This window comes from Nelusetta ayraudi, unplaced genomic scaffold (genome assembly GCF_046127955.1).
Source record: "Nelusetta ayraudi isolate G7.1 ecotype Tasmania unplaced genomic scaffold, CSIRO-AGI_Nayr_v1 ptg000037l, whole genome shotgun sequence".
Taxonomy (NCBI): Eukaryota; Metazoa; Chordata; class Actinopteri; order Tetraodontiformes; family Monacanthidae; genus Nelusetta; species Nelusetta ayraudi.
Genome location: NW_027466087.1, coordinates 955946 through 968785, shown reverse-complemented (window position 1 = coordinate 968785; position 12840 = coordinate 955946). Strand labels below are relative to the sequence as shown.

At 47.1% G+C, this 12840-nt stretch overlaps 2 long non-coding RNA genes and 1 pseudogene across 2 annotated transcripts in view; all 3 read right to left on the bottom strand.

Moving 5' to 3' along the window:
- Window positions 1-607: 607 nt before the first annotated feature.
- LOC142892577 (uncharacterized) overlaps window positions 608-12840 on the bottom strand; it is a 38305-nt gene continuing 26072 nt past the window's right edge. The window contains exon 2 of the long non-coding RNA XR_012927458.1: window positions 608-694. This is a non-coding gene — a long non-coding RNA (uncharacterized LOC142892577). The remainder of the gene's footprint in view (window positions 695-12840) is intronic.
- LOC142892568 (nuclear factor 7, brain-like) lies at window positions 1022-2646 on the bottom strand (annotated as a pseudogene).
- LOC142892579 (uncharacterized) lies at window positions 3515-4049 on the bottom strand. The gene is made up of 2 exons (XR_012927460.1): window positions 3766-4049; window positions 3515-3726 (listed from the first exon to the last, which is right to left on the bottom strand). It is a non-coding gene; the product is annotated as an uncharacterized LOC142892579 (long non-coding RNA).

The following is a 12840-nucleotide window of genomic DNA, read 5'->3' as shown; positions in this document are numbered from 1 at the left end:
TGAATATGGTGGAAAATAGCAAGTGTCAAAAGAAGAGAAAGAATTGATGGGTGAGATTTCTGGGAGAGTTTTAGCTGTTAAAACCTGCTGGAAGATGATTGACAGGTGGTTTGTCTTTGCAAAATGTTCATGTCACTCTGATACGTTGGTGTAAAGTACTTTAGTAGAGTATATTCTACTTCAGATATCATAGTTGTATGTATTTATTTCATTTCTAGTAAACCTTAAACCAGATTAAACAGCAGTTGTGAGTCCCAGAGTTGAAAGTGGAACACAGACAATGAAACAACCTTGAATAATAATCATGATATTGACGATGATAACGATGATGATGAATGTCGTTCAGATATGAATTTTTTTTTTTTGTTTATTTTATGTCCCTTTGAGGACCTTCCTCTAGGTGGGTGGAGGTCCTTGGTAGCAGCATGATGTTGAAGGAGCGCGCGAAGTTGTTGTGGCAGGAGCAGCTGTGTGCTTGGTCTATGAAGGGCAGCAGCAGCAGCAGCAGCAACGCCAGCAGGAGGAGCCAGAGAGGCAGCGCCAGCGGACTACTTGATAGTTTTGTGTAAAATTGTGAACATTTTAACATTGAAAGGTGAAACTCTCACTAAATAACATGATTATATTTTAAGTTTTACATCAAACTATTCCCATAAAACCTTCCTCATCAACCTTCCCCAAAACATCACTACACCTCCCATGATGCCTTGCACCAACACTGCACAATGCACAATGGATGCTGTTTGTGTATTGAGAAAGAAAATCACAAAAGCAGAGCAAACATTGTTTTGAAGGTGAAATGTCGTTAGGTTTTTCCTGCAGTCATTTTAAATCAGCTGGTAATGACAGAACAACATCTACAGCAAACATCTGATGCAGCATCTTCATCATGAGTCGGTTGAATCAGGAGGTTCCTGTCACATTTCTCACAGCCAAAGAAGCACAAAGATGACATCTGATTGTTTTTGAAGTCAATGATGAATTTCAGTAAACCTCAATTAGCTGAAAGATAAATGTTTTGAAGTGAGTGAGTTTGTTTTTTCTTTTCTCTCAAATAAATGGTTTATAAAAGCAAAAAACAAACAAAAATCAATCATTGTCATTTCTACATGATTGATTGAAGACATTTTTCCATCGTCTATAACTGGTTTCAAATCATTTTCAAACACGTGATTTTCAATCAAAGACTCAAAACAGCCTGAACCTCTACTTGGCAAAGAGCCCCCCTGTTAGCAACGAGCTAACGCATCGCTAACAACTCGACCTCCTTCTCAAACATCACTGAAAAATCTCTCACACACATCCTGATGTCAGCAGTTTCCTGATCTCCAGCCTTTCCAACACTGAAAAATGGGAAGAGTTTCTCAGTGAAAGTGTCTTCGTAAGTGCAGATGTGAGTCTGGTCCACAGCGTCGTAGAAGGAAACCTTCTCCTGGCCAAAGTCCAGCTGGACTCTGAGTCTCTCCACACTCTTCTCCACCGTGACAGTGTCACCAAGACCATCAGTGTATTTTCCATTTCTATATGATAAACACCAGAGTCCATATTCTGGTGAGGCAGATCTCTCACCCTTCTTGTCAGCTGACTCTTTAGCGGCACCTATAGTCCAGTCTGGATGATCTCCCACCTCCACCTCCCAGCTGTGTTGTCCTGAGCTGAAACCTTCAGAACCCACAACACTGGGATGTCTAGTGTGTCTCTCTGGATTATCAGGAAGCTGCTGAGGTGTTTCTCCACATCTCACACTGGTCAGGTCATCAGACAGGTGGAGCCAGAGGTTTGCAGTGTTTGGGTCCAGGATGACTGGACTGAAGTTGACCTGGTCCTTCATCTTCTGCTACACTGTGAAGGACAGGTTGCCCAGGTGTTTGGCCACGTTGATCAGTGCTCCTGGGAGCAGCTGTGGCTCTGAATGGGAGCACTGGTCTCTGGCTCTGCTCTGAAGGCCTTTATAACTGTTGAGGAAGACCATGGTGTCCTCCTGCTGCAGCTCCTTCTCAACAGCAGTGATGGTGCTGGACAGAGAAGACATCTTCTCCTGAATCTTCTCCATCTCTCTGATCACAGTCTTCCTCTTCTGCTCCTCTTCCTCCCTCAGAGCCGCCAGTCTGGACTCCTCTTCCTCTCTCAGGAAGAGGCGGAGCTTGTCAAACTCTGCTCTGATCGGCTTCTCTGTTGACGACGCCTGCTTCTCCAAGTGTTGAATCACTTGTTTGAATTTTAACTCAACTTCTCCGTATTTCTTCTTCTTGTCCTTTAAAGCTGTGAAGTTGGACTTCAGCTGCTCCTTCAGTCCTGGGACTGCTTCTTCCACAGGAACCACCTTGTGACCCTGGTGGAGAGAAAACACACACACAGAGCACAGCGCTTTCTGCTCATCCTCACAGAACATTATGGACTCTGCTTTGTGTTTGCACATCAGCTCCACCTTCACTGCTTCCACTGTCTCAGACCATCCAGACTGCTGGCTGTCAGCCAACGACTCAACCAGTTGCTTCAGGGCAAAGTTCACCGGTGGAAAATCCATTGAGGATTTTCTTCTACATACAGGACAGTTTTTGCTGTCATTCTTCTCCCAGAAGGTCTGCAGACACTTAGAGCAGAAGCTGTAGGTGCAGCTCAGAGTCACTGGGTCTTTGAAAGTCTCTAAACCAGGGGTCTCAAATTTGTGGCCCGCGGGCCAATTGCGGCCCGCAAGATGATATTTTGTGGCCCGCACCTTAATATGAAAGTTTAATATTAGTGCGGCCCGCGAGTTTTATAAGAATGGCACTTCACAGTGTTGTGTGCGGAGCTTAACAAACCTACCAATCACAGTGGGGTATATGGCTCTCAGGGCGGGGCATCGACAGGGCTGTATGTGTACTGTACTAGATTGTGTACCAGATACTGTATTCAAATTTAGAAATGTTTTTTTGTTGCTACACTGTGATGTGTTTTTAGCCCCACTAAGCCCACTACTATCAACTGGAGAGTGTGAGGTCAGGACATCCCAGAAGCCACTGGTGGAGCTGAATCCTCAGTGGAAGAAGCAGGACTTGGAGCAGCTGCTCAGTGAAGGCAGCAGCAACACAACCACTGCTTCTGCTCTCATCATCCACGGCTGGAACATCTCAGCATGAAGGTTTCACACATCAACAACACACTGATCTGCTCTCACTTCAGAGTTCTCCATCCAACTCAACCTGGTTTCTCATGTGAAGCACAAAGATGAATTTGTCAAAGTCTGACAGCGTTGTGAAGGTTGTGTAGTTGATATCACACCTTTATTTTAGGGTGAAAATATTGTTTTTTATGAGACTTTATTTCTGGTTTATGATCATAAATCAATCAATCAGATAAAACATGCTTCATCTGGAACAGACAAAGTGACTCACAACACAAACTGCCGCTTCCAGATAAATTGTTTTTCATTCATAAAATTAATATTGATCCCTTATAGTTACATTCAATTTATTGGGTTTTGTGAAAATGCAAAAGGCAAAAAAACAAAACCAAACCAGGAATGTTTTCCTGTATCTATGTGAATTTATTTCCATCACATCAGTCTGGACTCTGGCTCTTTGACGGACAGAAGTCAATGGTGTATCGTGTTTATATATTTGTGTATATAATTATAATGTCAGCTCGGTTTTCTGTTCAGTTTTTCTTCCCGTCTGCAATGTGTCCTGTTGGCCACTGAGTGGCGCTGTCGGCCCTGTGTGGATCTTCTTGGTGTTCCAGGTGCTGGAGAGTGATTGGCTGGTGCCACTATTGGAGGACGACCACAGCGCCTCCTTCTCTCTTTTTTTCTTCTTCTCGCTCTCAACCGGAGGCCATGTACAGCAGCAACAGCAGAACTTGTGTTGGTTCTAGTCTCCGTGTTCAGTCTGTCTCTTCTTTGTTCTCATGGTAGTTTCCCGACTTCTTCTTTGAGATCGTCCACTAGCCTGGAGGGGAGGGAAGCCATTTCTGTTGAAACCTTCATCTCCAGTGTTTAGCCAAGGAGCTCAGTTTGGGTGTCATTGTTATTTTGTTCTTGTTCTTTCAATAGGGAGGGAAGGTCTTTAAAAGAGCCCTTCTGTTCATTATTTTGGCCACGCCCTCCCCGATGCCTATGCAAAGATGGAGACTGGGAATAAAATCCATTTTGTGGACTAACACGCAGTCTTCCTTGAGAGCTGGGAGAAGGGGGAGAGATTCTATGTTGTGTTCTAGCGCCCCCTCGGCTGGGGCAGAACACATGGACAAAAGGCCAATAAAACCACCAGGTGCCCAGTTCAGAAAGAGAAGAAGATTTTTTGATTTTGATTTAAAAAAATAAAATTTAATTGCCGCTCTTATTTACATAATAAATCATAAATCAAACTAAATGAATAAAACTTTTAAATAAGCACGTCACTAAAAAAAATAATTCCCCCTTTGTCACCGCACACAACGCACCGTTAAAAGTCCACATTTCATTAAAAAAAAAAATCCAAGTCCCCTGCCCTCCTGTAAAACATGAAATCAACACGTAGTCTGGACTGGATCAATTACTTGCATATGACAGAGGGATCGACCTCTGCCCCATCATTTATCTTCCTTTTACGGCTCAACCACACCCCCAGCTCAGCCTGGCTGAAAACAAAGTTTAAAACCTGGCCTTTCCTCTTGCTCTGGCGACTGTATTTTAATATATCACAATAAATTACACAGTTCTGCGTTGCGTTAATGAGGCACATAAAAGACGAAAAACACAGCCCTCAAGTAATCTCTGAGACCAACTATCCTGCACACCCGTTACACAGAGAAGGAAGATTCTGTACTACCAATTGTCAAAGAGGCTCCAGATGTCAATCTGGTTTTTGAGCCCATCCAGCAAGAGGAAGGCAGACCATCAAGAGAAGCTCCAGTCGATGAAACTGAGAAGTGGAGAGGCCTCGGCATTCCACCCAAGAAGAGGAAAAGGTCTTCCTACCTCTGTCCTTGTCCTGAGTGGTTCCATGTCGATCCATCTGTGACAACCAAGAAAATAAATGGGGGGTTGTTAAGGAATGGTGTAAAATATTTGCTTTGTAGATGTAAGGCTAGTTAACAGTCTGGTTCCAGGGGGTGATCAACTCAATGGGTCTGTCTATTAAAACAGTCAGATGGAGGCAGATGAGGTGATGATCCAATAGTTTATTGTAAAGGGTATTGTTTGTACTGGTTTTTCTGATGGAAGGAAATAAAATAAAGGGTAAATATTGAGCCAATCAACACAGGGCCTCTATTCTAAACAAACATTCTTGAAATAAGGAATAACGCTCTGAACATAAACAGGCCGCACATAATCAGTTTCTAAATACAGAAATATAACATAAACTCACATTTCACGGACTCAGTACAGACATCTACGCTGTGGCTCCTGACATGCGGCCAGCTAGCTCCTTTGTTCTCAGGGAAAAGGGGTGTGACATTGTAGAGCTGGCTTCCTATATAACTTAAGCTCCGCCCTCCTTGGCCATGATGGATGCAGGTAGAGGAGGGGGAAGTATGAAGGTGCAATGAGGAGGTCGGGGATTTTCCACAGCCGCCCCTCAAATATGTCAGTGTACATATTTGACGTGAAGGAAAATCCTTAGGTCAGGGGAAGAGGTTCCAGGTCATCATCTTTGATTTCGGTGAGAACAACCAGCCGACTGACAGGACGCACATAGGTTTTTTCCTTTATCCGCACTTCAGCGACTCTGACTCTGCCATCTGAGCTTGAGAGGAGTTTTTGGATCTTCCCTATCGGCCATGACGCACGGGGCAGATTGGGATCCACAACCATAACAACAGTATCCAGGGTGAGATTTGGTTTGTCGATTGTCCATTTTGGTCGTGATTGAAGTGTCGGTAGGTAGTGTTTGACAAAGCTTGCCCAGAATTGGTCGGCCAGGACTTGACTGTGGTGCCATCTCCTCGTTCCTAAGAGTTCCGGACGGGCATATACGACTTGAGGTAGGGCGGCCTCCAGCCGCCCCATGAGGAGAAGGTTTGGAGTAACTGGGTCAGGATCGGAAGCGTCGGATGATAGGTATCCGAGGGGCCTGGAGTTAAGGATCTCTTCCACTTCTGTCAGGATAGTTCTGAGCACTTCCTCTGTGACAGTTTGATTTCCCAGGGTCACACGCAATGCAGCCTTAATAGCTCTCACCTCTCTTTCCCAAACTCCCCCGAAGTGGGGAGCACATGGGGGATTCCTCAAGAATCGGACTTTGGATCGCTCAAGTGCCTCCTGGAGGGCAGGGGTCAACTGGTCGAAGGCCTTTTGGAGCTCCCTCTCCCCTCCGACAAAGTTAGTGCCATGATCAGAAATTACCTCATATGGGGTTCCACGGCGAGCTACAAAGCGGCGAAAGGATAAAAGGACGCTATCGGTGTCTAAGCTGGTGAGCAGATCTACGTGGATGCAGCGTGTGGTGAGGCATTTGAAGAGTATTCCCCATCTCTTCTCCTGTCTGCGGCCAATTTTTATTAAAAAGGGGCCGAAACAATCCATGCCTGTGGACCAGAAAGGAGGTTTTAACAGCCGCAGGCGAGAGGGAGGTAGGTCAGCCATCCTCGGAACCAGGGGGTTTGCTTTCCACCTTTTGCAGCCTGTGCATGTGTATTGGTGTTTCCTGATTGCCTGTCTCCCGCGCAAAATCCAATAATTCCTCCTGAGGCTGGCGAAGACTCTCTCCGCACCAGGATGATGTAGTTTGTGGTCGTATTCCTTAATAAGCAGTCGTGTGATGTGGGACTTTGGATCCAGGACTACAGGGTGAATACAGTTATAATCCAGGTCCTCACTCTTGCGCAGTCGACCACCCACTCGGATCAGATTCGAAGTGTGATTGAACTCTGGAGCTAAGTTGTTCAGCCGACTTTGAGTGGAGATGGCCGTACCCGTCTGTAGTGAGGCATATTCCTCTGGAAAACTCTCCTGCTGCCCATGCTGCAGAAGAAGGGTCTCCACTTGTGATCTCTCAGGAGGTTGGGAGCTTGCATCCAAGGATGAGATGTGTTGAGAGGTTGCAACCACTAAGTCTTCCCAGCTCTGGAAGTGGAGGATGTCAGAGGGAACGTTAGCTGGTATGACATGAGTGGTACCGCAGAACATAGATTTTCTCAACTCGTCTGCTGCATTAGTGGAAGGGGCAGATGGATTCACAGGCCACTGATTGGGAGACATATGTAAGAAAGGGGGGCCCTGATTCCATCGGTGTGGTACCGCGAGGTCGGCAAGGGTCTTTCCTCTGGTAATATCATCTGCTGGGTTATTCAATGAGTCAACATACCTCCAGTCTGAGGCATTAGTGTACTCCAGGATTTCTGTGAGCTGATGGGCAACGAAGATCTTGTATCGGCAGGACTCTGATTGCAGCCAGGTGAGAACCGTAGTGGAGTCGGTCCACATCACCAACCAGTGGAGAAGGAGAGTGAGTTCGGTTTGCAGCATCCTGGCTAGCTGGGCTCCGGTGAGAGCAGCGCACAGCTCCAGGCGGGGGATGGTGATCTGCCGTCTCGGTGCCACTCTTGAACGAGCCATGACGAAGGAGATGTGAACCTGGCCCATTGAGTTCACTACTCTCAGGTAGGCAACAGAACCATAAGCTGCTTCAGAGGCATCACAGAACACATGTAATTCTCTGGTTATTGCTGAGTCTTGTTCTTCGGTGGGTCCATAACACCTTGGGAGTTTAATTTCAGCCAGATGTGGAAGCTCCCTTTCCCATGACATCCAAGCTCTGACAAAGGTTTCAGGGAGGCACGGGTCATCCCACTCACGTTCCTTGGACCACAGTTGCTGAAGCAGGACTTTGGCACGGGTAGTGAAGGGGATGATGAGCCCAAGGGGATCATACTGGCTGGCTAATATCCTGTACACATTGCGGAGGGTGAGAGCCTGGTACTCAACTGGTCGGTGTTTGTACCCTAACATATCTGAGGAGCAGTGCCACACTAAGCCCAGTGTTCCTTCACAGGGGTCAGCCCAATCTTTACTAAGCCACAGTTCAGTGCTCTCCGAGCGGGCCTCTTTAGGCAGATGGTGGACAACTGAGGGGGAGTTGCTGATTCACTGCCGGATCTCAAAGCCACCAGAGGCAAGCAAGGCACGCAGCCAGTCCAACAGACTTCTGGCCTGTTCTTTGGTGGGGAAACTGCAGACAGTTGTCTACATAAAAGGAAGATAGGACTGATGTTAAGATGTCTTCCTGACCAACATGGTTGTCTTTCATGTGTCGCTGCAGGGCATAGGTGGCGCAGCAAGGGCTGCATGTGGTACCAAAGGGCAGAACTTGCCACTCATAGACTTCCACTGGTTCTTCCCGTTGCATGTTTCGCCAGAGGAAACGAAGGAGTGGCCTGTCCTCAGCCAGCAATCTGACCTGGTGGAACATGGCTTTGATATCACCAGAAATGGCAATGGAATGCTGACGGAAGCGCAGCAAGACACCCATCAAGGAAGGGCCTAAAACTGGGCCAGGAAGAAGATATTCGTTCAGTACTTGCCCTTGGTAATGAAACAAACAGTTGAACACCAGACGATGCTTGCCATTGTGTTCCACAAGATGGTGAGGTATGTACCAGGCTGATTCCTGGGTTTGGCCCACGTCCCCAGGGCTAAACTTCTTCACATATCCAGCTTCAAGCAACTTGTCAATCTCATGATTGTAGATGGCTGCCTTTTCAGAGTTCTTTAGCAGTTTCCGTTCAGTGCGCCTGAGAGCTGGTAGAACCGCTTCCTTTGGAGACTGCAGTTCCGGGGCATTCGTCTTGCGAAGCAGTGGGGTGGCGTAGTGTCCGACACCGTTAACCTCCACTCTTGTCGTCTTGCTGTCAAGGCAAGCCAGTGCCTTCTTGTCTTGTTTGGAACGTGTGCTGACTTTCTCACTTTGATAAGGAAAGACATCTATTTTCCACAGCCTTTCAACTGCACGATAAAGGTCTAAATCTGGGGCTGTGCAGGAGAGAAACAAGGACTGAACCTCCGATTTGGGTTCTGGAGAAGGGTAACCTGAGGCGACAAGGTGGTCCTCAGGTAAAGTCGTTGGTCCTTGCAAGGCCCAACCAAGACGTGTATGGACAGCTGCTGGGCCTCCCCCTGGACCCAAACAAACTCGTTCCACAGGACAGACCAGATGAGGGTGATCAGAACCGATAAGAAGTAATGGCTCAACTTTCTGGAAAGCCTGGATTGGTAGGCCACGCAAGTGTTTGAACCTCTTAAGAACCTGGGCAGGATAAGTTTGTGAGGCAAGGGCTAGTCTCTCAGAAGTGAAGACATCCTTCACAACAAATTTCTTGTCTGCATCTGATGTTGAAGAGATGTTGAAGGTGACTCTGGAACCAGGTAGAGTCTCTGTCCCCAGACGGACAGTTTTCAGCATGAGAGACTCAGCTGCCCCATCAAGACCAAGAAAACGGGCTGCAGTTGCGAACAGCATAGTTCGCTCAGAACCATCATCCAATATTGCATAAGTTTCAAGGTTCTACCCCCTGTAACTTAGAAGAACCTTGACAACTTTCAAGAGGACTCGGGTACTGCAGCTAGAACGAATGAGGCAGGAGGTGCTTGAATCTCTTTGTGGCTGGTTCACTTCATGAAGGACTCCTAGGTGCTTTCCTTTGCATTTCGGGCAAAGCTTCTTGAGGTCACAGTTTGAGGCTCTGTGCTCACGTGCGCATCTCCAGCATCGTCCTTTCTGCTGGATCCACTTCCTGATTGTATCATCTGATAGTTGACGGAAATCTGGACAGACACTCAGGTGATGGTCAGGGACCCCACAGAAGGGGCATGTCTGACCATGACGTGTGGTAAACTCAACCGCAGGTTGCTGAGCATATTTCTGAGGGTAACTAGTTCCATGGAGTATGGTGGCCACTTGGTTGCTGGACTTTGAGTAACTGGGCTTTGCTGGTTTCCTTTCCTCTCTTTGTACTTTTTGATTTTCACGTGTTTGTGTAGCCATAGCCTGACACTCCGCTTCCTCCTCCAACCAGTTGGAGAAGTCGATCAGGTTATGAGGGACGCCTGGTTTTAAAGCACGAGTAAATCTGGCATAATTAGCAACATGCTCAGAGGGGAGTTTTCCCAGTATCTGCTGTACATGGGATGCACAAGCCAACTCTGCATCTCCCTCACCATATTCCAGGGACTGCAGCATGCCTACGAGAGCTCGGACCCGAATAGCAAAGTCGCTGAAGCTTCTAGAATCACCAGGACGAACAGAGGGAAGATTCTGGATGGCGGCGATTTCCCTCAGCACTAGTGGCTGTGGCTGGCCATACCTCTGCTGTAGGGCTGACATCGCTCTGGTGTAAGGAAATGGATGATGTGCATAGGCTAAAGCGAGGTGACAAGCAGTGTCCAACTTCAAGTGGTCCAGTAAGACATGATATTTAAAGTGCTCACTTTCATCATCGGACATAAGGTTTGTCAGAGCCATCTTAAGCAGGGCAAACTGTCTTGGGTCATCTCGAGTAAAGTATGGAAAGGAGGGGGCTGCAACATGAGAGACTCTGCTTGACCTTAGTGATGGCTGCGGTGGGTTTGGAAAAACCGACTGAGGTCGGTTGGGGTAATCTGAGCCCTGAACATTCAGAGAGGGGGCTGCGCAAGGATACAATTGATCTCACATCTCACAATTGCCTGGAGTGGTAAGGGAGGTTGATGTGAAAAGGCTGGAGGCAGCTGATAATCATTCGAAGGAGCATGAGGCCGCTGGTAGGGAGGTTCAACAGGGTTGACAGCAGTCGGGGGATGCATGCAAGCGGCCTGCACATTGTGAGGATTAACAAATTCAAATGCTGATGCTGGGAGGTTCATTGAAGGGGGGGTGGGGGGGGGGCATTGCCAGCTGAGGAGGCTGGGAGGCAGGGGCCATTGCCAGCATAGTTTCTTTTCTCACAGGGTGATGCATGGCAGAAAATGCTATCGGCTCACCACCAGACACACCAGGAAGCACAGCAGGGTTGAAGGAAGCTTGAGATAAATTTGGAGCGGGTCTCAGGACATGAGAAGTTAAAGTAAAGGAGCATTCCGCCGAGGAGGGTCGTACCTCTGCAGAGCTGGTGTGACAGCAGGGTGGAAGTCCTGCTGCCCAGGAAAAGGCTGTAGTGGTTGGCTTATTATTCTTGCAGTGGTGCGATGATGGTGAGAATGCTCATGGTTTGTAGTTGTTAAATCCAAAGGTGGCCCGTCATGACAGGATGTTGTAGAGGCTCTGGAACATAGCTGCTGTGTGTCTGGATGCTCACTTGAAGCTTCAAGGTAGGGTTGTTGTATGGAAGAACGCTCAGAGGACAGACTGGTCTGTGTGGCCTGGCTGGATTTGGGCCTTACAGGCCGTGGTGTAGGCAGTAAACAACCAGGAGATGGCGGCAGAGAGCGAGGGCCACTGGGTGCAGGTCGCGAGGGAGGATTATTAGGCTGATTTAATGGGATGTTATGCTCACATAACATGTCTTGCAATTCTGCAATTCTGCAACCACAGCAGGAGGATTTGGACGTATATAAGGTGGTGGGGGCTCATCGGCTGAGTCAGGGTCCAGAGAAACTGATGAACAGGAGGAAGGAGAATATGACTGTCTCTCAACCTTCTCCCCCAGGGCCTTAACCGCTTTTCCCAAATCCAAAATGAGACCTTTAATCTGCTCAATTTCTGCTCTCATAACTGCCATATCCATGTTTCCAGCTTCTTCCCTTCTTTCTCTTTCATTAGCAGCACTGGAGAGTTTGAGAGGTAATGCAACTTGTTCATCCGTAGCCAAATTTCTCTCAGCTGAAGGTGTGTGTATCTGGCTGGCTTCATCAGAAGGCTGAGATGGTTGGGGAGTAGCTTGGGGGTGTGGAGGTGGAGGAATAGCAGCAATGGCTCCTGAAGGCAAGCTAGGGAATGAGGTCTGGTAATCTGACAGATATCCTGGTGGTTTCAGGGAACGTGCTGGCCGTCTATAGGGTTGGGCGCGTGCTCTATCCATTGAATTGATCCAATCCGGCTCGAAGGACCATGTAAAATATTTGCTTTGTAGATAAAAATTCATCTGAAATCCAGTACAGCACAACAATAAAATAGCAATTTTTGGATGTTCTTTATTTTGAAATGCTACATCAGAAATGTCTGAAAATTATTGTGGAGCATTCTTGGGAGGTGTACAACCAGCCTGCAGTGGAATCATGGCGTGAAAACTAGGAATTCTTCAGATATATTAATCTGAAATCCAGTACAGTACAACAATAAAATCACATTTTTGGATGAACTTTACTTTGAAATGCTACATCAGAATTGTCTGAAATTGAGTGTGGACTATTCTGGGGAGTTGTACTACCAGCCTGCGGTGGAATCTTGTCGTGAAAACTCGGAATTTTTCAGAAATATTAATCGGAAATCCAGTACAGTACAACAATAAAATCACATTTTTGGATGAACTTTACTTTGAAATGCTACATCAGAATTGTCTGAAATTGTAGTAGTAGTTCAAACCAGGCGCGAACAGGCGCGCGGCTCCCCTCGCGGATCGTGCCATGCATTTAACGTCAGTTCACTGGACGTGGAAGCGAAGCGCCGAGCGCTTCCATTCAGCGCCCACGTCAATCAATGTGGTGGTTCACACTTGACGCGAACAGGCGCGGCTCGCGCCATGCAGTTGTCGTTTCGGCGCCTGCTCTATTTTGTGCGCGAGCCGCGAGCGATCCTCGTCAATTGTGGAGGAAGTCGCTCAAAAAAAAAAAAAACAAGAAAATCCGGTGAATTTTCAAAATAAACTAAAACTAAAAATTTCATATTTGTATGTTATATTTGTCAGAACATTGTATAAGAGTGCGAGAGAGATTAAACAAATACACACACACACACACAACTGAAT